This window comes from Vombatus ursinus, unplaced genomic scaffold, assembly GCF_900497805.2.
Source record: "Vombatus ursinus unplaced genomic scaffold, bare-nosed wombat genome assembly UNPS02012179.1, whole genome shotgun sequence".
Classification (NCBI taxonomy): domain Eukaryota; kingdom Metazoa; phylum Chordata; class Mammalia; order Diprotodontia; family Vombatidae; genus Vombatus; species Vombatus ursinus.
In genome coordinates this window covers 539,303-566,173 of record NW_020951957.1, presented here as the reverse complement: position 1 = coordinate 566,173, position 26,871 = coordinate 539,303, and the positions used below count along the sequence as shown (strand labels likewise).

General features: G+C 34.9%; 1 protein-coding gene across 6 annotated transcripts in view; it reads right to left on the bottom strand.

Annotated features, from left to right (window-relative positions):
* Positions 1-26,871, bottom strand: part of ELF2 (E74 like ETS transcription factor 2) — a 91,687-nt gene that overhangs the window by 32,342 nt on the left and 32,474 nt on the right. Inside the window, exon 2 of one of the 6 annotated variants that reach the window (XM_027857541.1) lies at positions 18,397-18,502. The exons of 4 other annotated variants lie outside the window; for them this stretch is intronic. The gene's annotated coding sequence lies outside the window, so the exon portion shown is untranslated. Of the gene's footprint in view, positions 1-18,396; positions 18,507-26,871 lie in introns of those variants that run through there. One more of the 6 variants, XM_027857540.1, reaches the window with a different exon arrangement.

Genomic DNA, 26,871 nt, shown 5'->3' with positions numbered 1-26,871 from the left:
CCCTTAATAAAGGTTTAGAGATAATCCACTCAATCTTCACTTCTGTTAGGACTGTCAGAAAGACAGTCTGTGATTGTCAGAGAGAAGTGACCAGAAAAATGAATTAGAGATGATCTTTTATTTGTACACTTAATGTCTATGTAAAATTTCCACATGCTTTCTTGTAATTATGTCCTATTCAGTAACAACTTTTAGAGATCAATTAATACTGAGAAGAATGGTTGAAATTACCAGATTATCTTTACAACACTTCCAGCTCCAAAATGTTATGATTCTACACACAAAAAGCAAGGTTAATTGCCTTGGTAATACTTAAGAATTTCCTCAGTGCTTTAATTCTCATTTTTAATTACTATATTCAGGTAAACTTCCATTTGTGCTAATACACCTGCAGTGAAGTTTCCACATCAAAGTTATTTCCGTGTCCCAGAAGATAACCCATAGTAACAGTGCTTTGTTGATCTGTTACATGAATCAGATTGTTAAAAATACTTTCTTCCTCAAGTTTCTGTCCGTGTAATTTGTCAACTTTTCCTAAAGACTTGAAATGTTTGCTCAGCAAAGAAAGTCTAAATTCTTCAGAGATCTTGTTGCTGTTGTTTTTCTATCAAATAGAAATTGCCCTTCAGCTTGTTTCATCTTTCAATCTGTGACCAATGTCATTTTACTACAGTATGATATAAGCTTTTAACAAAATGAGTCCATCAATTGGGGAATGGCTAAACAAACTGGTATATAAATATCTGTAATATTACTGTGTTTTAATCAACAACAAATATGAGGATTTCAAAAAATATGGAAGGATTTGTATGAGTTATGCAAACTAAAGAAAGATGAACAAAGAAAATACTCATGACTACAACACTGTAAAAGATAATAACAAAAAGTATCTGAAGTCTGAAGAATTGTAATAACAATTTTTGTCATGGAGAAATGCCATGGAACATTTATAGAATGTTCCTCTTATGAATAGGGAGAAATTACTGATGTGAAAACTGTAGCTGTGAAATGTAACATACTGTCAGAAAGGGTTGTTATGTCCATTGCCTTTACTTAATATTTGTTTTTGTTGTTATAAGGAAAGATTTAGTGGAGACAAATTAAAGTGACACAACTGTTGTAAAAACAAAAAGACAAAAATGAGTTTTTCCTTTAAAAAAAGGTGTCAGGTACTGAAGGCAAGGATTGTTTCCTTTCTGACATCTTAAATATAAACAGGTTCTCAATAAAGATTTGTTGATCAATGAATGATATCCAGTAGGTTGAACTTGGACTACATCCCAAGAAAATTTAATTATGATTTAGTTTTTTCTGCCTCATAGGGTAGAAATCTAGAAGATGTCTCCATCCAGATAGTGATATCTGTGGGCCAAGTTGTTCTTGAGCATGTTTCTTTTTTCTGATTTTTAGCAAGACAAAATACTTATGCTGCCATATGTAACAACCATTCATGGATTGCTGCATCAATTATTATGGCTTTTGTCTGAGATGTAAGTCCTCAGAACTATTTCCAAATAGAATTTATTATTAAGTTGCTACATGATATTCAAAGGCTGTATGTAAACACAAATTCAAAGACCTGGGTTATTTAATCTGTCAGTGTTATTGTCCTAAAATGCTTAGAATACACCACTCAGTTCATATCTTAGATACAGTAAATATCTTATTTTCTCTATTTCTTTCCAAGTTTCGCAATAAGTAATATGTGGCTTAGAGCTTGAGAAGCTCTACCTTTTATGATGAAGGTTTCAAGACTAAGTCAATTTTTAATTAAAATACAATGGGAATTCAAGTCAAATCCAAGTCAGTAAACTCCCAGGGAATACCACATTCTTCCAGAGCACTAGAACTTTATTATATTCCAATATACAGACTGTTATCTGGGCTTAGAAATGTTTACTATAAAAAGTTTTTACCATAATTTCATTTGATTGTCAAATTTAATTGGGAAAAAGTCTAGCTTGGCCCCCAGCTATTATCAACTTAAAAATCAAATCAATTTAGATATTTTTGCTAAGAGTTTAACAAATTCCTCACCAATATTAAATATAAGTTAACATCAACTTATTAAAGTTTTTATATATTCAAATTGAAAAATGCTTACTAGCTCACCTTCCAAAAATTCTCAAAAAAATCCTTTTGTCTCATCTTCAACCTTAGAAAGAACTACGTTCTTAAAAGCAGCTTCAAATGAATGCCTCATGGTTGAAGCATATACAAACTACATTTAGAATTAAGATAAATATTTTCAAATGTTCTATAAAATGTCCCAAACTTGGAAACAGAAGACAGTCTTATCAAACTAAAAGAGGAAAACATCAGAATTGAAGTTTATTTTGGATCTGATTGATACTTAAATTTTGACATTCTAAATATATCAAGATGTCAAAAAGTTTTGTTGATATTAGTGACTGACATCACTTAACTGATCTTTCATGGTATTTGTTTCATAAAGTATGCAAACAAATCCTCCATTACCTCCTTCCCCTTTTCGCCCAAAGGAAAAAAAACTGACTATTACACTGACAGTCAAAAAAATTGACTGTATTCTATGATCCAGTGATAATGGCCTCCTTACTATCTCTCACATAAAGACATTCCATTTTCCAACTCACTGCATTTGCAAAGGCTGTTCTCTATGTCTGAAATTCTCTCTCTCCTTGGCTCCACCTCCTGGCTTCCTTAAATCTCAACTGAAATCCTACCTTCTACAAGAAGTCTTTTCCAGTCCTCCTTAATCTTAGTGTCTTCCCTCTGAGACTATTTCCATTTTATCCTCTATATACCTTGTTTGTACATAATTGTTTGTATGTTGTTTCCCCGTTAGACTGAGAGCTCCTTGAGGGCAGGGACTGTTTTTGCCATTTTTTTTAATAGCCCCAGCACTTAGCACACTGCCAGGATTTTAGTATTTAAATATATACATTTGCATAATTTTCTGAGAATCCACAACACTTCAAAGAAAAATAATGATACTGCAAAAGGAAGTCCTGACCTGGAGTGAGCTTATGAAGCTTTTCCATCTTGCACCACTAATTAAGCCCTCTTTATTAACAATGACTATGGGATAGACAGTACCACTTCCTAGAGATGAACTGCCCTATTTTTTTTTTTATATTTGTAGTCTGTACTACCAACACTTTTTCTTAGGGCAAAAGCAATTATACATTTTGTCTTTAAAAGCCTTTTTCTTGGTAGTTTAGCCACCAGAAAGGAAAAAACTTGGAAATGTTCTGATAAGCTGCAGGGCTGAAAGAATAAACAAGAGTAGTAATGTTAAACAATGGAAGTGGAAATACAATGGTTACTACTATGCCGTTTCTTATACCATAAGTTATTCTAAGATTAGAATTTTGTTTTTCAATCAAATGCTAGATGTTTAATACTTTTCAGTGTCAACCTGTTGCCTACTATCCATCAAGGAAAGTCCATTGCCTAGAATTAAAAGCTCTCCAAAATCTGGTACACCATCCTATCTTCCTTTCCTAACCTCATATTACTCTCCTTCACCCACTTAATGCTCAAGCCATTTACCATTTTCCACATACACTGAGGGGAAACTAGACAGCTCAGTGGCTAGAGTGCTGGGCCTTGAATGAGGAAGACCTGAGTTCAAAAGCGGCCTCACACACTTACTAGCTGTGTGACCCCGGGAAAGTCATTTCACCCTGTTTGCCTTAATCCAAACCCCATGGACAGTAGGATCATAAACACTCAGACACAACTGAATGATATATACATTCTACATTCTTCTCACCTTATGCCTTTATTCATACTGTTCCCTGTGTTTGAAATTCTTCCATCTGTTGGATTCCTACCCATCCTTTAACACCCAACTCAAATTCCACCATCTCCAGGAAGCTTACTTCATAACCTTAGCTTAGAATGACCTTTCTTCCCTCAGATATTTATTCATATCTTATCTTATGCACTTAGCATATAATATTCTATTACTATTTGTGAATGTAGTTCATTTCTCTACTAGATTTATATGTAAGCTCCATGAGAACAGGTACTAGCTTTCTTAAACTTTGAAGGTCACCTACTGTTGACCACAATTCTAGGCACACAGTAAGTGCTTTACAAATGTTTGCTGAATTAAATTCATTTAAAATGATAACCACATTACTAGTTGGTTCTTTGGAGGAAAGGAAAAGACACACAGGCAAAAAAAAAAAAAACTTATGGAACAAAATGAACCCACTACCACCAAAACCATATGTGTCTTGAACAAACTTTCCCTGCCACACTGACCTCAGTCTTCATATTCCTCATCAAATTACCAATTTAATAATGCCACAGGTACCATCAAGGGGATAATTTAAAAAAGAATCCAAATGGAATATATATCAAGAAAACAAAACAAAAAAAGAATTACTTGTACAAAGAAGTAGATAGACTATGGTACATTAATGAAATTGAGTATATTACCCTAACAAATGACAACTACATTTAATTAAATCCATATAAAGCAATCCAAAATAACAATTCAGCAAATGTTTATTAAATACTGTGCTAGGTAGGACCTAGGAGATACAAAGATATAAAGAAGGAGAATGCCTTCAAGGAGAATACATTATTATAGATCTAAGTGCAAACTAACATGAGAAGGGAGAAATACTAACAACCAGGGGATCAGGAAAGGCTTCTAAAAGGAAGTGACCCTTGAGTTAAGCCTGGAAGTTAAATGAAGGAATCTAAGAGACAGGGATAAAGCAATACATTTCATGCATGAGGTATAGCCTATAAAAAAGCAAAACTGGAAAACTGAATGGCAAGTTTGTTAGTTTGACAGAATGCAGAATATATAAAGAGGAAATAATTGAAGTGTATGAAGTGAAGTGAAATAATTCTAGAAAGGTAGACTGGAATCAATCAGACTGCAAAACTTCAAAAGCTAAGATGAAGAGTTGCATCTTCTCTTAAGGCTAGAAGGAAACTCCAAAGATTCATAGTGAGACCTGTGTTTTATAACCATTATTTTGGAAGAGATATTGGATAAGAGAGAAACAAGAAGGAAAAGAGGCCAATTAGAAAGCTAATGCAATAGTTCAGTCACAGGTAATAAGGGCCTGCACTAGGGTTGCAGCCATTTGAGTGAAGATAAGGAGACATATAAGAAAGATGTAACAGAGTTAAAACAAGATTTGACAAATAACTGAATATGAAAATGGGAGAGGAGACTGAAGAATCAGGAATAACTCTAAGGTTGCAAACCTAGGTAAACTGAAAAATGTGGATGTTCTCAATAGAAATAGAGACATTTAGAAGAGGGGTGAGTTTGGGGGAAGGACAAGTTCTTCTTTTGAATATACTGAGATTAAGATACCTACAAGACATTTTAGGAGAAGATTCCGAATGGAATTTAGGAGAAAGATTAGGGATAGTCATATAGAACTAAAAGTTATCTGCATAGAAATGATCAATGAACCCATGGGAGCTAATGAGATTATGAAAAAAGGAAACACATATGTCCATTCACATGTGAAACATGTCATACACTATATTATGCATATGTATCATATGTATGTGTATATATGTGTTATGTATTAAGGGTCCAAGAAAAAAGTGAAATATATGTGCTGAAAATATTTGCTGCATATATACTGACAACTATGTAAAAATATATATTTAATTGTTTAATTATAAGAACAGAAAGGGTTCAATTCAATAAAAATTTATTAAGCTCCTACTACATTTAAGATATTGTTAGTGGCATTTGATATCTAGATTTGCTTCATTTTTTGGTTTTTTAAAATTGGTATATTTGATCATGGGGGCAGCTCATTGGCATAGCAGATAGAGCACCAGGCCTACAGTCAGAAGACCCAAGTTCAAATTTGGCCTCAAACCCTTACTAGCTGGGTAACCCTGAGCAAATCACTTTGCCTTGTTTGCGTCATCTGTAAAAATGAGCTGGAGAAGAAAATGGCAGACAACTCGATTATCTTTGCCAAGAAAACCCCAAAAGAAGTCACAAAGAGTCAGACACGACTGAAATAACTGAATACCACCATCACTTGATCATATATGTCAACGGCCCAGGTAATCTAGATAATTCAGGGAAATACACAACTCTTCAGTCCTAATATCTTTTCAATCTAATTTTCTCCACTTCATTTCTTAGACACAGCTTTAAAGTTAAAATAATAAAATAAGGAAAAGAATTCAAGTTCAGAAAGTTGTATAAAATATTTTTCCATAATTGCATTAAAGATACTGTTTTTCTTAAGATATTAAATTCTTCAGAGTAAGCTTTCATAAACTTTGAATAGCACAAATTTCTTTGTCTTCAGAATATATCTGATCAATGAAAATTCTGTGGAACAGATTATATACTGCATATGCTATCAGAAACTACTCAGATAGTACGCCTGAAAGGCTAGCGTTTTATTCTGTTAATACATATGATTATTAGACTAATGCTTTATAAGCACCATGGTTTTGTTTACTGAAGAAATTAAAAGAAAGCACATCCTGATTTTCCACCCAGGGAATATGGGAATTCTATAAAAACAGAAAGAAGCTAATTGGATCCTAAGACAAAACTCTACCTTAATAAAACCTAGTGAAAGGGAGATGTGTTCTTTCCCTTTCTTTGCCCCCCTGATTTTCCTGTAATGTTGAATCATTTAAACTTTGGCTGCTATGATTTTCATATACAGAGAAAACATACTAGTTCTGTTCCCTAGTTAAAATAGCTTTGTGCTGAGAGAAAAATGACACATAATTTCTTTTAGTAGCTTCAAAGAAGGAATTAACAAATTAAAAGACATATCAACTATTATTATATTTCAAGAATCTATGATTTCATGCTGTGAGCAGGCCTTGAAGGTCACAACTGGTGGTGGGAACACCAGACAGTCTTCATATGTGTTGGTGACTATCCTCACAATGAGCTACTCCTAGTAACACTAATATTATAACTAAATACCAAGATGGATGAACAACATATAAAATCTGTGCTTGTAAGCATGTATGAACATGTGTATATGTGCACACACGCGTGTATCTTGGGTTGACACAGCAAATGGACAATGAATTGGGCCCAGAACAGAAGGAAGAGAATGGATTGGCTTGGCTCTGAAAACTGCCAATTACCCATCTAGTCTTCTTCCTCTTCTTCCTCTGGCTCCACCAGCTGTTAACAGGTAAAATTTCACCTTACCCTCAAAGGCATGGGATGGCTCTCAAATTCCTTGCCATCTTCTAAGCATGCTTTCTTCTCTCAGCCAATCATCATGTTCTCTCTCCCACTTCAGGTCCCCAAGCTCTGAGAGGTGACCTTTCACCTGGCCAGGGCCAGGCCCAGGCCTTCACATCATTTTGCTGCATTTCCTCACCACGATGGAGTGCACATCCTCCTCAATCCCTCTTCTAACACCCCACTATGGGATGTCTTCCCCCATTAGGATATAAACTTCAGACTGTCAGATAGTAAACTTTGTCAATCTGTGTATCTAATGACCCTAAGCTTCTCCCAAAACAAAGGCTCATCTTTTTAACACTAATTTTATATCAATGCTTAGGGCTCATCAATCAATAAGCATTTATTAAGTGCCTACTACATGCCAGGCACTGTGCTAAAAGGCAAAAGACAGTCCTATTTTCAAGCAAGACAAATACTCCATTGGACTGTGAGCTCCTTAAGAACAAGGTCTATCTCCAGCAAAAAGAATTACAAACAAACAAGATATGTGTGTGTTTGTGTGTGTTATATGTGTGTATAATTATATATACATATAGATTAACACCAGTGTCTTCTTTCAATTATTTCTAATTTATCATATACAATCTCTAATTTATCACATATATAGACATGATACATATGATTACATACATATAAATGATATATGATACATGCATATATATACATATATATATGATAAATTAGAGATAATCATTTGAAAGAAGGCACTAGTACTAAGGGGAATCAGGAAAGGCTTCTCACATTAGTTGGGATTTTAGCTGGCACTTGAAGGAAGTTAGGAGCCAGAGGTGAGGAGGGAGAACATTTCAGGCATGAGGGACTGCTAGTGAAAATTCAGTGTTTGAAAATGGAACGTCTTGTATGAGGAACAAGAAAGCCAGAGTCACTTAATCACAAAATGTGTGGTGGAAATAAAGAATAAGAAGACTAGAAAAGGTAGAGAAGGCAGCCAGGTTATGAAAGACTTCGAACATCAAACAGAAGATTTTACATTTGATCTTGGGGATAATAGCGAAATTACTGGAGTTTACTTAATAAAGCATGGCATGGCCAGACATGAATTTTAGGAAGATTAATTTGACAGCTGAGTGGAAAATGGCCTGGAGTGAGGAGACTTGAGGCAGGGAGACCAACAAGTAGGTTATTGCAATCATCCAGGCACCCCCCATTCAATAAAATCCTGAGACTAGGGGTAGCTAGGTGGTCCAGTGCACAGAGCACTGGCCTTGGAGTCAGGAGGACCTCAGTTCAAATCTGACCTCAGACACTTGACACTGACTAGCTGTGTGACCCTGGGCAAGTCACTTAACCCTGACTGCCTCACCAAAAAGCCCCCCAAAAAAAAAATCCTGTGGCTATTTAGTCCAGGATGAAATATAAAAATTCCCTGGATTTTAAAGAAAGTCCTTTCCCTCGCCTACCTTTTTAGTTATCTTATACATTACTTCCCTCCAGATTCTCTGCAATCTAGAGGCACTAGCCTCCTTTGCTTTTCCTTGTACAAAACACTCCATTTCTTGACTCTCAGCATTTTCATTGGCTATCCCCTATACCTGGGATTCTCTCCCTCCATATCTCTGTCTCTTGGCTTTCCTGGCCTCCTCTCTCTCTCTGTCTCTCTCTGTCTCTTTCTGTGTCTCTGTGTCTGTCTGTCAGTCTCTCTCTCTCTCTCTCACACCCACACCCACACACACACACTCTTTTAGTTTGTTTTTAAAATATTGTACTTTCAAAGTTTAACTCATGATTTATCTGCAGGAATTCAATGTTGATAAAAAATATTCACCTAAATTGTTTTTCCTACATTGTTTCACATTCATAAAGCTTCCTGCATTAACAAGAAAAGCTCTAATACAAAGAATCACTTACCTTTACCCTAATCAAGCACAGAAGGCCCAGATATCTCAATTGAATCAAAAGTAAACTATGTGTGAATAAGTGTTTAATCAATTTGAAAAGATGACAGGGGCTTTGGAGAGAATACATCATATTCCATGGGGAATATAAAAACATATAAAAACAGCAAGCTAGTTTGGTGGCAATTAGCTAAGTAGTTATCAAATCCAGCATTAATGGACCCCTTAAAGGAAAATGGGAGGTGGGGAGGGAGGGATGGTGGTAGGAAGAAAGAGGGCAGTTTCCTCATCCTTTATTGACCAGAGGACAACCTGGGAATTTCAAAAGGTCAGAAGATAATGGAATTTCCATACATTGGTGGCAGTGTCCCCAAAGAAGCAATGACTAGAAGCAGCACCTGCACCAGGAGCTAAGACAAATCAAGGAAAGACAGCTCAGGATTCTACAAGACCAAACCTTGAAGCCCAGAAGAGACCTATATCTAAGGCAAATTTCATGAGGACTCCACAAAGGTAGAAAATGACTTCGAGTGGCTAAGAGTTGGCACACAGGTTCCCTACACATGGGCCCCATTAACCACTTCACTACAAGTTGGAGTTCACTCTCCTCAGGAACCCTATATGTATAAGGAGATAGTATACCTCAGGCTTGGAGGAATTGCCTTTGCTATATTGGCTTAAGTGTCTGGCTTATAATCAGTGGTAAGCACACTGGTAGGGGTTCATGAGTAGCACTTATAGAAACTACAAAGCTATGGGTAAGTCACAGAGAAGTGCTCAGCCACTCTCTGGGGACCTAGTCTACCACTGTGAGTGGGAATTAGGGAATTCACACTAAAGGAGAGATACATATACACACACACGTGTGCGGGCATGCACATACACACACGTTTTTGGTTTTTTTTTTAAATACTGGGCTTTCAAAGTTTAGCTCGTGATTTATCAGTAGGAATTCCATGTATATACCTATATATTATACATATATACACATGCATACATATATGCATACACATGCATTGTATACATGAATTATATACATGAGTTTTTCTTTGTAGAAAAAATTTTGGGAGTGGAGATTAGTTATAACATTATGTCTACACAGGATACCCAGCATGGATACAACATACAAGTGTATACACAAATGTCATGTGTGTACACATACATGTGTGTGCATTTGTGTTCTGTATCTGCTGGATATACTGTATAAATATTGCTAATCTCTACCCCAAAAATTCTGCTACAAATAAAATTTTTTTGAAATGTAGTACTCAGCAGAAAATAGGCTCTAAAAGCAGGATTCGATCACATGACCCCTTTTTTAAATAAAAAGTTAATCATACAACAAAGTAATTCTTCTACATCCCTTATTCCATGAAGAAATAAGACAAAAGGGCCAATCATAGTACCAAATTTTGAAATGTACCATTTTTTCTGCATGCCTTTACATAGGTACTTTGCATATGGTAGGCACTTAATATCTGTTAAATGAATGCATGTTCCCATTAGTCCATCACTGGTCCATACTCAAAGCCTTTCAGCCTGGTATAACCTCCCAGTGTTTGTACTTAGCTAGAATCTTTAAAGATCTTTAAAGAGCCTAGAGTCAATTCTTAACCATAATTCTGGAGTAGGTCTTCAGTGGAAAGTAAATATAGACTTGTTAAATGCAAGACTAAATACGAAAAAAATTCTGTGACCTACTTACCTATAGTAATAAAACTACAAGTTATCAATTCTTTATGAAATACCAAAAAACATGATGGCTGATGGGAAGATTAGTTCCTTGGTAAGTGTCTATTTTTAGAGTTTAAGCTTACTTGATTAAATACTTCAAAAATTTGTAGGTATCGTAGTTCCTCCACTGACACAGATCACAATCACTATAGTTTTAGTAGAGATTGTTTTCAAAGTCTGCCAAAGCCAAAAACTTCAATATTCTACAGACAACCTGATTGTTTATCTCTCCAAACTTAGCTAAGCTGATCCTTAAACAATAGATAATCCATCACCTGACCTGGACTAAATCTTTCCAGCTTGGTAGGATTTGCCCACACTTGTGCTCTACGAGGAATGATTCTAAAAAACCATAGTCATAGGGGCAGCTAAGTGGCATAGTGGATAGAGCACTGGCCCTGAAGTCAGGAGGACCTGAGTTCAAATCTGGCTTCAGACCAAACACTTGACACTCACTAGCTGTGTGACCCTGGGCAAGTCACTTAACCCCAACTGCCTTAAAAAAAAAAAAACATAGCGCTCTACACCTTGATAAAACATCTAAATAAGCCATATGTGGAGTACAGTTCATTACAGATGCCAGTAAATTCTTAGAGATGATCAACTTTGAGCAAGTCCCTAGGTCTCAGTTTCTCGCTAGCTGTCAGTTTCCTCATCTATAAAATGAAGGGTTTGGTCTACACAGCCTCTGAAGTCCCTTTGATGTCTAGTTCTATGATCCTATGAACTATATAGTAACATACTTTATATAATTATATAACCCTTTTCCTGAGTGTTAACTCACAACCAAGAAAATGTCAATTAGTTCTGACACTGAATGATCATGAAGAATTCTAGTTAGAACTATTTAAAGTTAATGCCAAAAAGAATTTAGAAAATTTACTTAAGATAAATACATGTCTCATTGTGAAGAAACAAATGATGAAGAAAATACCAGAAAATTCCAAAGCTTCTATGAAGAGCTCTGAAAGTATTAAGCAGCATTAGGAGGGAAATGTGGCTAATACCCCTTCTGTGTGGCTTTAGGTTGCTAATGCATTTTAAGTCATAGATTTTGAGTTGAAGGGGACCTATAAAGCCATATAGTCCAATCTCAACTCTTACTTATAGATAAGACAACTAAGGTCCAAAGTAGTAATCACCAAAAGCAGGATTTGAACCCATGGCACTAATGTCAAGATTGACATTGCTAAACAGTATAAAACAATAAAGAGCGGAAAAGAAAAAGAATAAAGAACTAGCTGCTTAAAAAATTGTACAGGATGATCAATGATAGTTAGAACAGGTATACTCAATAAATTCAGGCCGATGGATGAGATGGAAAGAAGAAACACAGGAATGTGCTTCCTGCTTCAGGATTCAGAGCTGTCCAAGCAGCTCAGGTGCAGTGATAGGACAGGAAAGTAAAATAGTAACACTTCTGTCAGGAAAGAAAAACACAAAATTAAACATTATTCTGCCATTGTCTTTTCTGAGTCTTCATAGAAATATTCAGAACTTAGAATTATCACATACTGCCAAAATTGCTCATATGTTATTATTAAATGGCTACATCCTCCAGAGGAAATTCATATGTGAAATTACATTGACTACCACAAACAATACAGTACTGTTTTCCCCAAAATGTTTTAAATTTGAAACAATAGTTTCATTTACATAAATGAGGCCCTTAAAATATTAATTATTTAAGCAAGGATTAAGAGTAAATTAATATCAGATATATTTTATAGAAGTTTATTTAACAACCTAAGGATAAACAAAAAATGTTAATGTAACTAAGATACTCATACAGAGACTTGGGCTTTGTTTTTTTTTTTTAAAGCAAATATTTAGTTAAACATAAGTTTATCTACACTGGGCAGAGGCCAAAATATATGTGTCAATTCCCTAATAAAGCCCTCCTACTAAACCTCTTTCAAAAGACAGCAACAGAAAGGATATCACCACATGTAATCCTGGTATAACTTAAGGTTTGTTTTTTGTTTTGTTTTGTTTTGTTTTTAAAGAAGGCACTATATAAATTTTTAAATCACCAACTATTCCTAGTACTAAAAATTAAGATTTCTGATCACTGCCAAGGAATTGAAATTCAGCTTACAGTACTCAAGTTTATTTCCCCCACACACACCCCAATCATTCTCTACAATATAGAAATGTCACTTTTTAAAACCTATAACATGGTATTAGAGAATGAAAAGCTAAAGGTTGCAGGCTTCAAGTTGACACAGAGAATGTCTAAGTAAAGACAGATTCATACAGTTCACTAAAGGAAAAATTTTATCTCTGGAATATGTCAAGCTAGAAAATTTGAATTTAAACTTCAATACATCAAGGATCTGTGATTTCATCAGTATGGATACTTTCTTCCACTGATGCAGAATGAAATCCCTCTATCATTGAGTGAACAATGTTTTAAGAACTATAGTAGGAAAAATCAAGGCCCTACAGTTGATTTCAATCAGTCTGAAGTTAGCTAGGCTGGTCCTCAGATCACAAATACATAGTTCACCACTAGGCATACACAAGAAGGCTTAACATCTGCCTTAGATGTCAGAGCTCACACTCAACTAGCATGGCCTTTGAACATTCAGGGGCACCACCATATCACAATGAGGCACTGAATATCACATTAGCAGTAAAGTTACAGATTAAGAAACTGCCACATAGAAATGCTAAGTAATTTACCTATCGTCAATCATATGAGTCCATAATAAAGAAGTGAAAGCTCTCCCTCTTCTCAGGCCAGAATTCATGACTTACTTAGTGAATTATAAACTGCTGTTCCTTGAAGAAGCTACTGTCCCACCATCATTTGCCCTCAACCCATTCAAAAATTGTGATGAGAGATTATGCTGATGCATCTATGTTGTCCCGTAAGGGCACACATTTGCAAGACAGCTGACTCAGAGTGTTACGGAGCCAGGCCATGTACGTAAAACAAAGCAAAGGTGACAGACTGAATCCATAACCCTGATCTCGCCGGCACTGTTCTGAGCAATTGAACTAACAGAATATCTTTCAAAATATCATTAGTATTGGGGCACAGGACTAATATGTATATCATAGATTAATCCTGATATATCAATTGTTTATTTAAGAAGTTTATTTGATTCAAGGCAACATGGTGGTACAATTGATACAGTACTGGACTTAAGACTCAGGTGGACCTGAATTCAAATCTTGCCTTAGACACTTACTAGTTCTGTGACCCTGGGTAAGCAGCAGAACCACTTTCAGTCTCAGTTGTCTCATCTGTAAAGTGGGGATAATAATAGCACTTTACTCACAGGGTTATGAGGATCAAATAAGATAGTATGTAAAGTGCTTAAAGTAGTACATATGCTATTATTATTATTATTATTTGACCATTAGCATATCTGAAATCTTACAATAAGAAGTCATATTGAACGGAAAAAAACTTAATTCATAACAAACATGCCTAACACATACTAAGTTTAATAAATGCTTATTGATTTGACTTTTACAAAGGCACTCAACTGGAAATACAAAGAAAAATATAGTCCCTATTCTTAGGGAGCATGAGTTCTATCTAGTGGGGATACAACAAATACAAAGATAAGTAAACATAAGGTAATTAAGGCCATTTGAAGAGGAAAAGAAACTGAGAGGGGAATAAAAGGCTTCTAAGATGTAGTAATACCTTAACAAATTCCTTCCTTTTATAATTAATATACATAACTGACTGGAATTATAAAAATATGGCAAAAATTCTATTAGAAATGCTTTCCTTATTCATGGATTTGGCTATGCTACATGTCAAATCAGGTCTCCTGTATACAAATTATAACAATGAATTATACACAATTATACACAAAGAACCTTTTATTATAATGCAGAATGCCTAGTGCCAATAACAATAAAATTCTAATATAATTTGTTGGGCGATGATAAATTTTTTTTCATGTAGCACACAAAACACATAAGCTGAAGTAATCATTGCTATATCTCATTTATGTAACTCAGAGATGTCATTATCTAATGCTTTATTTACTAAACTGCAGTATTACCAAATTATTCCCTACTTTCATTCCATTTTGTCAAAAGTCTATCAAAGAGCAATTTTCCTACTATATCAATGACTGAAAGAGAGTAGTAAAGTAATAACAGCTGACATTTAAGATTTACCAAACACTTTATGCAAATTATCTCCCTTAATCCTCACAATAAACCATTAAGGTAGGTAGAACAGTTAACTATTATTCTATTATTTTCCATCTGCAGCTCTGAAGGGCTTTCACTTCATCAACAATGAGCACCCTGTCTTCTAACCCCAAGTTTCTTTTTTGTGTGCTGTCGGACCAGACCCACTGAGCTCCAAGAGGGCAGGAACTGTCTGTTTTTCTTATTTGTATCCCAGCACAGTGCCTAGCACATTGTAAGTGCTTAATAAACGTTTATTTAATTAAATTGAATTATTATCTCCATTTTATAGGTTATAAAACTGAAGTTCAGAGTGGTTAAACCCATCATGACAAAGCTAGTAAATACCATAGGCAGATCTTAAACCAAAGTCTCTTTTGAATCAAGCAAGATAAACAACAGACTAAGAATAATGTTTGTTCTTATTCAGTAGTGTGAACGGAAGAGAAAACTACCATAATAAATTCAAAACATCAACATGGAACCCTGGATAGCTGACAGTTACATAACACCTAAAGTTTGGAAAGGGCATATGTATGTCTGTATGTATACAAAATCTCTTTCAATTCTCTCAAGTCTGTGGGATGGATGCTATTATCATCTCCATTTTACAAATGAAGGAAATTGAGGCACAAAGCAGTTAAGTGACCTACCCAGGGTCACACATCTAGTAAGTGTCTGAAGCAAGATTTGAATTCAGGTCTTCCTAGCCCCAAGATCAGCATTATATCCACTACCCCACCTAGATGAATACATCACATTCCTGCAAGATACTTCCTTCCCTAAGCTTCAACAGGCATTGAGAAGGTCACTGTTTTAAGTCGCTTCAACACCAAAATGAAATGTAGTCATGGAAAACAAAGTGAAGTGCATTTACTTTGAATTCTTCTGGATGTACAAATATTACCACCACACCTTACCCACCATTACTAAATACCACCCCATCACATTTCCTAAGTCAGTTCTAGATCATCATAGGAAACTTAAACAGTTATAACTGGGAGCTATGTTGATTCTCCACAGAACGGGAAAAATAGCAATCAGTGTTGGAAAAAAAGGGATTTTTCTGTTCCAGCACAGATTACTTTATTCTCCCCTTCCCCTAAGGAGAATCTTAATTCACGGACTTTGAAAGGAGTCATTATTTTAATAAAAAAAACAAGTATGGAAAAATCAAAGATGGTAAAATAAAATGGCAACTGACATCAAAACTCTACTATTCTGGGTTAATCTATATTAATTCCCATAAAGATGGTAAAAAAGGAAAGAAAGGGAAAGAACACCCTGTGCTGTTAAATCTAGGCCCCAGAATAAAGCCATATTTCTTAATAGTTTTTTGCTTTCCATCTTATTCTCATGAAAAAATCTGAGATAGTTGTAAACAAAGGGATTATATCTGAGTATACCAATTGAAAGTGAGAACTGAATCAATTATTTGGATGAGACCAAAATTTATAATTGAGAGACACTGATGACACCTTAAAAATGCTATTGGGAAGGGCTAATTATGTGGCTAGTCACTGTGATCCTTCATTCTTCATTAAAGAATAAAAATATCATTAGTTTAAACTCCACTAAAATGGATAATGGGATCATTCTTACAAGGGCTAGGCTGCAGTTAATCTCTGTACTTTCAATGAGAAAATGATTTGCTAAGCAAATTAATACCATTAAAAATACTGAAAGAGGAATTCTTAAGCTTAGAGAACAAACTCTTTAAAAGCACTTTAGAATCATTCATACATGCAATTGATAAGCTAACTATAAAGCATGTTATTATTCATTAAAGAAGATTCTTGAGGGATTTCTATATGGTAATAATTTGTTAGCCTAAATTGAGCTATTACTCATGTACTTCAGATTGATAAAATTATTTTTAAAATGTAATTTGTATTAAACTATCCTCAACTAACGTGAGTTAGTAACATTGTTAGATAGATACTACCTAACACATGAAAAGAGAAAGTTGGATAGTGTCAAAATTCTCTCAAAGGAATAAGCATGCACTGGGACCAGACAAAAAATAAACATCTTTTAGTGGCATATTTTCTAGATATAGAAAATCTTTATATAAAAGATGTTTCCAAAATGTCCCACTGGGTAATCTCATGAATGTTTTGTTTTCATTTCTGATCAATCTTCATTTGGAAGTACTGCCTAACATTTTTATCTTTAAATCTCTTGGTTAAAATTTCTCTGTAACTAACAATTTATGTAAACAATTAGTTACATGCAAACAGTCATTTTTAAAGAATTATTTTACAATTTAAATAGTCACCAAATTCACCTCTTTTGTAAAATTTACACCCTAAAATATATGCAAGTTTACTAACCATGACAATTTCTAATAAGGAACATGGCCAAAATGACATAACATAGCATGCAGCATATTAAAAACTACAGTTTGTACCTTCTTAAAATATAGTAACACACTAACTTAAAAGTGTAATTTTTTTTTTACTTAAAAGCATGTAAATTTCAAAATTCAACTTAAAAGATAACACATAATTAAGAAAAAATATATCATTTAATTTAAATAAATGTGCTGTATCAGAAGTGATTTTCTCTCAAATTTTATACTCTTTCCAAATTCTAGTTTCTTGAACACTGTAAATAATTTCTGTAAAATTAAATATTGATCTTTTAAAAAAGCTTACTTTTCAGAAAATTTATTTTGAAATATTGTCAAGATTTAGACACCTTATTCAGCAAGCAGCAGCACCTTTCACAACTAGAACTTATTATTTTCCCAAACGTTGATCTTAATGCTGAATGACCAATAATTCAGATTTTCCTAGAGATAAATCAATTCTACCGATATGATACAAAATGACAACTTTATTAAAAGATTAAATAAATCTTTCCTCCAAGAATGTTTTCGGACTGATAGATGAAAAGGCACAAAATAATTTTGCTATACAGTTTCAATTCTAACATTTCTAAAGTCTGAAGTAAATGAACTTAATGAGGACTTAAAAGTAAAAATTCCAGACATTTCAATTCATTAGAAGGAACTTTGCAAGTACGCTCAATTCTGAAAGATGATATAGTCAAAAGGAAACAATTTCAAGTTAATAAACAAGAAATCTAGAAACAGAAGTAAATAGTGGAGATGAAAAAAAGACGAAGATGCTCAGTAGTAAGTAGCTCCCGTGCAGTACAGGCAAGAAATAGCCTGGAGTTTTATCTATAAAAAGAAGTAAAGATTAGGAATGAGGGAGACAACTTAAGACATCAAAGTGTTTCAGGGAAAAGTTTCAGAGTTTTTTAAAACATTTAATTAATAACACTGCTGTATTACTATCTGCTTTCGCCTACCTTTAAAAGGTATCATAACACCATTTAAACAAATATAGGCACATAGCCAATGTATTTTCAAGATTTTAGTTCAAAGTTAAGTTTTAAGTAATCTAAATAATTTATAAACAAACATACCATCACTGTCTTCTTTCTCGCTCACTCAAGTTTCACCTTCAGGTTTTCCTGGTGTTAAGGGGCTCCTTTTCAGATCCCCAGTTTTTCATGAAGATCTTCTACCTCCCTGTGGCAACAATATTTTCTAATTAAAACAGTCCTTTTTGTGCCACAGGGAGGATTTCTGATGATACAAAGACAAAAAGTTATACCAAAAACAGTTCACCATGAAGTCAAGTAAGTCTTGAATCTCTACAAAAGAGAAATTTGACTTCTTGGAAAATCCTTATATGTTCAGGAGAAAAAAAAAAACCTATTCTAACAAGCTAAATACTCAATTAACAAAAGGAACTTCCTTCTTGCTAGATCTTTCAAAATGTATTATGTCATTTAATCTTTAAACTCATATAGTGGTACAGTGGGAAGTATACAGGTATTAAAGTCAGAGTTGTGTTGTTTTTCAGTCATTTCCAACTCTTTATTTATTTGGGGTTTTCTGGCAAAGATACTGAAGTGGTTTGCCATTTCCTTCTCCAGCTCATTTTACAGAAGAAGAAACTGAGGCAAACAGGGTTAAGTGACTTGTCCAGGGTCATACAACTAGTACGTATCTGAGAACTCAGGTCTTCCTGATGCCAGGCCTGCTGCTCTATCCACTGTGCCACCTAGCTGTGAAGCCAGAATAGGTTGTTTCAAATCTCCATCATGTACTGATTACTACTGGTCTCCAATTTCCTCATCTGTAAAATGAGACACTTGGACCAGATAACCTACAAAGTTCTTTCTAGCTCTAATCTATGATAAACTCTCCATGATAAATACCTAGAATGATAAAACTTTGTTTCCTAGAAAACAAGCACCAATATTAATTTAATACATTTCTACCAAGAACTCCCAATAATTTAAAGAGAAAATTTGGCAGCATTTTAAAAAATACAAAATTAGCATTATCAAGATGTTCATGAGAGAATTTTTTAAAAGTCCATCTGATATTTTATCTTACACACATGCGCATATACACAAATAAAAGATCCTGGTTATTTCAACTTTTATTTTCATTCATCATTCTATTCTGATCTCTCTGTAGTATACTAAGACATTTTTAAAAGGATATATAAAAAAAATTAACAGCCTTAAAGTATATTTCACACCCACTCCCAAAATCTTCTGTCCAACATCCTTTTAGATCCCTTCCCTAGGACTCAGAAATAATTTACTCTGTCTCCCACCCTTCGCTCTCATACGTAACTTAGAGTGTCTGTTACAGGAAAAGTATTCCCATTGAGGCAAGTGTCATAAGATATCTCAAGGATGAAAATGTAGAATTAGGAAACAGATATATCTATCTGCAAGCTATCAACATGATTTTCAGCTGAACTATCATTTGAAGTAGCTGTAAAACAGTTCCCTGGAAAGTCCAGCTTCGGGAAATGCCCTCACTCCCACCGACACCCCCACCTTTGCCCTCACCATGGGCAACATGCTTTCTTTCATTTAAGTTAATACTTACCATTATCAAGATAGGAGCTAAGAGCTGTTTCCTAGCAATCATCAAGGATCTTAACTCATCCATCTACCCTCCACTGCCTAGTCCCCCTAAGTGCAACCTGTGGCAAAAAAATATGGTCAAGCCACCTGATTCAAATGGGGATCAACCAGGAAGACCAGTCTCATTAGCACCAAAGTAAAAATAGTACTTAAGTGACATAATGATAAATCAAGGATTTTCAACCTTTTTTAAACTAGCAATACATTTGTAAACTTGACATATGCAATTCTGACATGGCTAAAACTTTTTAAAGGGAAAAAACTAGGAATGAGGGATCCTTTATACCAGTGTTTCCCAACTCAAACTATACTGCAAACCAGTAAAATATCTAAATCATCTACCACAGAGAGCTCTACCTATAACCTGAACCCTTCCTTCCCACTCTGCCACACACATACACATTCCTTTGTCCCTGGGAAATCCAACAGGAAAAAGGAAGTAAAAAGGAAGGAGGAGGGAAAAACAAGGGGGGGGAATCAATATTTTAAAGTTTGGAGTAGAGTAGTTCACAACCATCAAAAAGCATGAAAATGAAATTTAAAACATCCAAAGAAAAAAGTTCCTTTTTCTCTACGCTCTGCCTTGAGAACACTTTCCTCATGTCCACCAAACTAGCTAAAAATCACTGCTCCAACCAATGGTTTGGGAGGAACCTCTCAAAACCTACACAACTACCCAGGCCAAACCCTTGTTTATCAATGCAGCTATAGTGCTGAAGGTTCTGTCACAAGTCAAATACTTATTTATACTTCTAAGGCAGAAATAACATAAGCACTTTAAAAACAGTATGGTAACACAAAATCTAGATTGCTGAATTGTTGCTTTCATTTTAAAAATTATCGTGAAGTATTCAAAATAAAACATGCCCATAAAACTAGAAGATATTTAGGCTTATACACAGCTCTTCAAATATTAGTAAAATTCAATTCAGTTCAACATGGAATCTACTTTGTATCTGACACTGGGCAAAAGTGTTCATGGAAATACAAAAGACAAAAAAAATACATGACCCCACACTCATGAAGCTTGTAATATTATTGAAAAAAGCAGACATATAAAACAAGCAATGTGCAATGCAAAAAAAAATATTATAAGGTACCAAAATGTTTGATACCAACAGTACATGAAATAGAAGATAAGGTTCTTTCCTGGGCCCTCTTTTTTTCTGTACACCTCTCAGGAATCATTAGCTTCACTCCTCCGTCTCTAAATTACATAATGGACATTTCAAATTGCATGTCCTTAAAACATCTCAAACTCTATACGTCCAAAATTCAAACGAATTATCATTTCTCCAAAACCTTCCCTTCCTCCAAATGTCACTAATTCTATCAAAAGCGTCACACATCGCTTCTAGTCTCCCAGGTTTGTTATCTCAGAATTATCCTCCCTCTTCCTCCTTTGCCTCGAATTTACAATCAGTAAATTACCTCCAGACTATCTCTCAAATCCAATCCCTTCTCTCTGTCCACAAAACTACCACCTAAGATCAGGCCCTCATCAACTTTCACCTTGATATAGTTCAACAGCCTGACTGATCTCCTTGCTCCAAGGTTCTCACATTCTAGACCATCCTACACATTACTACTAAAGTGATTTTCTTTGGATGAAGATTGGGGTCTGTCAATCTCCTACTCGATCAATTCCAGAGGCTTCCTATTTCCTTCAGGATCAAGTACAAAGTCCTCTGTGCTGATCTGAAAGCCTTTTACACCCTAGCCCCAATCTTTCCAACGTCACTCAACATTGGTCTCCCTTCCATACCTTGGAATTCAACCAAATTGGCCTCTCTTCTTCACAACATGGCATTCTTTTTCCTATCCCTAAGCCTTTGCACACACACCCTTCTCCCCCATCTGCAGTGACCACCCCCTCACTTCCACCTTTAAGAAGCAGCTCAAGTACCACCTTCCACATGAAGCCTTTCCTGATTCCAACTGCTAGCACTTGCTCCCAAACTTAACTATTCTGTATTTATTTGTATACATTCTCTTTATATTTATCATGTCTATTTCTATATATTTGTCCTATTAAAACCTCAGCTACTTTAAAGTAAAAACTGTTTTATTTATTCTATTTGTATCTGCAATACCCAATGCAGTGCCTGGCACTAATTAAAGACTGACTTGTTTGTTTGATCACTTTCCATGGGTTCTATTATCATCTCTATGTAAATCACCCACAGATCTATGTATTCAGCCTATCCTCTCTCTCTTAAGGTCCAGCTTCGTGTCTATATTTACTGTATTTTTGTTTATTTTGTTAAATATTTCCCAATTACATTTTAATCTGGTTCAAGCTGCACTCAAGAGTTTTGCCAGCCTCATGCCCCAGGAAGAAGGCCACATTCTCCCAGATTTCAGGCAAACAAGATATACTGAAGTAAGGTAAAGATAGGTAAAGTCTTCAAGAGTCTATTGTAGAGATATATCTTCTGGTACCTCTATTTGTGCAATTTTATAAGTTTGCCTCAGTTCCCTCATCTGTAAAATGAGTGAGGGAAATGGCAAACCACTCCAGTATCTTTGCCTAGAAAACCCCCAAATGGAGTCACAAAGAGTCAGACACAACTGAAAAACAACTGAAGAAATGTTAGATTTTAAAGATAATATTTAATAACCTAGCTTAAGGTCTTTAAATTTTTGTATGATCTTTAAAATAAAAGAGTAAAAATTATACTTTAACAAGGTAGTAAATTTCCCCAATAGGTATGAATAAACAGTGCTCAAAAGAAGATTTGCAGGGGCAGCTAGGTGGCGCAGTGGGTAGAGCATCAGCCCTGAAGTCAGGAGGACCTGAGTTCAAACCTGGCCTCAGACCAAACACTTGACACTCACTAGCTGTGTGACTCTGGGCAAGTCACTTACCCCCAATTGCCTAAAAATAAAAAAAATAAAATAAAGATTTGCAAACTATTAACAACCACATGAAAGAATACTCAGAATCACTGACAATAAAAGAAATGCAAATCAAAAGCACTAGGAGATTTCACCTTATAGCCAACAAACTGGAAAAAGGGACAGTAGATGTTTGAGTAGTTGAGAGCAGAGAAGCACACTAATACACTATAGGCAGAGCTGTGAACTGGTCTAACCACTGTGGAAAGCAGCTTGAAGTGTCTGAAATATCCATACCATTCAACCCACAGAGCCCAGTGCTAGGCATATACCTCAAGGGGGGCAACGATAAAAAGGCCTAATATGCATCAAAAAGTTTACAGCAGCACTTTTTGTGGGAGCAAAGAAAGGAAAATAAACTGATGTCCATTGCTTAAAGAGATGGCTAAACAAGCTATGGTATATAAATGTAATGGATATTACTGATACAAGAAACAGTATGATGAACACAGGCATGTCCAGACTTACATAACTTACATAAACTGATGCAAAATGAAGTAAATAGAACCAGGAAAATAATATTCACAATGAAAACAACAATGTAAACAGAAAGAACAACAATCCAAATAGAATGCTATAAAATAACAGAGCATTTTGTTTGCACAACACTTCATAAATATTTCTCATATGATCCATAACTACCCTGGAAGGTAGCTACTATAATTATTCCCATTTTTACAAAAGAGGAAACTGAGACAGAGGTTAAATTCCTTGCCCAAGTTTAAACAGCTGGTAAGTGTCTTCCACAGGATTTGAACTCAGGTGATCCAGACTCCAAGTCCAGAGTTTTATCTACTACCAACTAGCCAGCTTAGTTCCAAAAAAGGTATATCAGAATGTACTCTTCTCCCCTCTTTACAGAGCTGGAGGTACCGGAGGTGAGGAAGAATACAAATAATGTTGGACTGCAATGATATGTTGGTTAGTTTTGTGGAACTGGCCTTTTTATTTCTTTTTTTACTCTTTCATATAAGGATAAATTGGAAAATGTGAGTGATACAAAAACAAAATATCAATTTTAAAATTAGTAATCATCCTTTATATGCAAGTAGCATTCATTTGTAATCAATTTCTCTTCCCCTCATTTGATCCAATGGTCAACCCAACATGATGGAGAGTTTTGTTAATGTGTAGAGCTTTCTGGCCAGTGATCAGGATATTAAATTGTTGGGTAGATATTCAAGTGTATTTGAACACTGGGTCTTACTCTTCCTCTCCACTAATTCACAACAATGCCTTCGACCCTATTATACTTGACATACTGGTATAGCATCTAGAATAGTTCTTATCTTCTTACTGTTTTAAATCAAAACATAAAGAACTCCATTATTTTGGACCAACTAGAGTAATATATCTTGCTACTTATTAGCATAACCTCAAAAATGAGATTATATTTCAAATAGTTGTGTTCACAACAAAATGAGGGGGAAATGTGAAAGAATAGTAAAAATCTCCTTTTCAGTTCAACTGGAAATACTAAGAAATAAATTTTTTCTCTAGTCTAGAATCCTGACCAGACTTTACACTTAAGAAAAGTCAGGAAAGTGTGCAGGTCAAGAACAATAAAAACAAAAGCCTGGGAGGAATAGATTAAGGATAGTAACCAAATTAAAAACAAAAGATTCCATCTGTATCTCTCCGATAAACTCAAAGTCTTACCCATTGCCAAAAGGATTAGTTTTGTATCCACTTAAGGGCAATACTCTTTTTCCTTCTTTTTACTTTCAAAAAGTACAGGCAGAGTAGTCAAAGACAGAGTAGTTTAAGGAAAAGATTAAGTGACTATTGTTCAATTAGATGAAATAGAACGTTTATCAAATACCGTATTTTAACATTTCATTTCTTGTTCAGGCTTCCTATAAATGTAACCTCAAATTATCTGGCTGTAGAGAGTCCTACAGTTAAAAAAAAAAGGGGGGGGTGGGGAGCATTGCAGGGAGAAGAGACAGTATGGACATTTCCCTAAACTAGAAATGCTCGGATTTAGAATAAATGTTAAATTAACAAAAATGTTTCTGGCAGACTTATACCTAAAAAAATATACAATAAGATACCCAGCGTGAGGGAACTCTAAACTAAGAAAGATACTTGGTCTATATTTAAGCACAACACTGGGAAAGTAGAAAACATAGCCCTTCTAGGTGAATTTTAGGTCAAAAATCCTGGTTTGAATTCTAACTGGGCTACTATGTTACTTTGAGCCAGTCATTTAACCTCAATGAACCTGTTTCTACAACTGCAAAATGAGAAAGTTGGATGAAATCATCTCTAACTTCTCTACTCACACTCACATTTGTTGTCACTACTAAATGGCCTCCTAATGACGAAGCCTATAATCACTACCAAAGAACCACCTAGATGTAGACACCTATTGCTATAGTCCCAAAAGAAATACAGTCTATCACTGTAAGACTTAATATTGCTGAGTAGTCTTACAAAGCCTGGAAAATGTTGGAAGTAGAATAACCTATAATTACAACTACTAATCAAATGTTGAGATTATACTATATTTAGATGAATAAAAATTATCAAATCAGCAGTTCTAAAAAGTGGTCCACAGAACCCTGGTGTTCTACATGATATTAATAGAAGTTGTACAAGAAAATTTCTATCCAAATGCACCATCTAGAAAAAGTTATCCATCCTCTAACTCAGCGAGGGCCTCCAATCCTACCAGGACTATCCAGGGCTACACCAAGCCTTTGGCCTTCCATTCTTTCCCAGCCTCAGTTCTAACTCCCACCCTGAATTCAAGAGGATAACATAGCCCAGAAGAAGAGATACTGAACAGACACTGAAAAATTACACCACCACAGAAATATACATGGGAAACCATACCCACCCTCACTCCACTCCACACTCCACCACTCATACCCTGCCCCCTCCAAAAAAACAAGAGGTTAACTGCCTTAATAGTGACCTTGTGATTTACTTTCATTTCTGCCCATACTCTGTTGAGAAAGCTCTGGCCCTGGCTAATAATGTACCTGCCCACCCTGGGTGATCAGTTATGTAATCTGTCAGTATATTTCAAAGCCAAAAGTGTTTTCCAGTCAAATTACTTAGAAAACACTGAATGAGAATTAAATCATTAAAGCCTCTTATATCCTTGCTTCTCCTAGCAGCATCATACTAATCCAGAAAATGGCTCCTGTTTGAATACTTCCTACGTGACAAGTCTACATAGCACAAAATTAAATGAAAAGGTGGAATCTAATTGGGGTGAGTGAGCCAGCTAGATAGACAACCTGAATAATTTAGTATGAAAATGTTTAAACAGCATGAATAAAAGAACTTAAATTATTCTATTTTTAGTATTAATGCATAGACTAAGACAATCTGAATTGTGATGTATAGAATGAAACTTGCATTAGTTTCCTGGATGTACAAGGAAAACACTGGTCTTTAAACTACTTTGTTTTATTTTAATCTCAACTCACTAATCAAAAATATTTAACCCATCTGAAAAATTTTCCCCTTCTAATTTTAATACTGTTAATATCAAATATAATATTCTCTTCTCTTAAAATTAATTTTCCTGTTAACTTACGTGAAAGTAAGTTTTTAGAATTTAAATTACAAATTTAGTTCACAAAAATTGATCAGATTTTTCTTATAGAAAAATCAAGCAGATTTAAGAATGAACCTTAATACAAAGAATAACTTCCATTTTCTAAGTGTTGAAATGATGAAGTTACATTCAGTCTCCAACTCACTTGAAAGAAACATTTGATTCTTTAAATAGAAATGAATTAAAGCCCAGATTAGATGACCTTGAAACTGATCTACGCCAGTTAAATATCTTTATAAAGTTACATTCGAGAACTTGAGGGGAAGGGGAGAAGAGAACAAGAATTTATATAGTACTTACTATGTGCCAGGTACTGTGTTAAGCACTTTTTACAAATATTAGTTCTCATTTACTTTGAGCCAGAATCTAAATTAAGATTAACTTTTAAAATAATTTTTTATACAGGATGACACTTGGTTCATTATATGCCAAAAGCATCTTATCTTCCTGTTAAAATAAAATAAATCTAAAGAGATTAT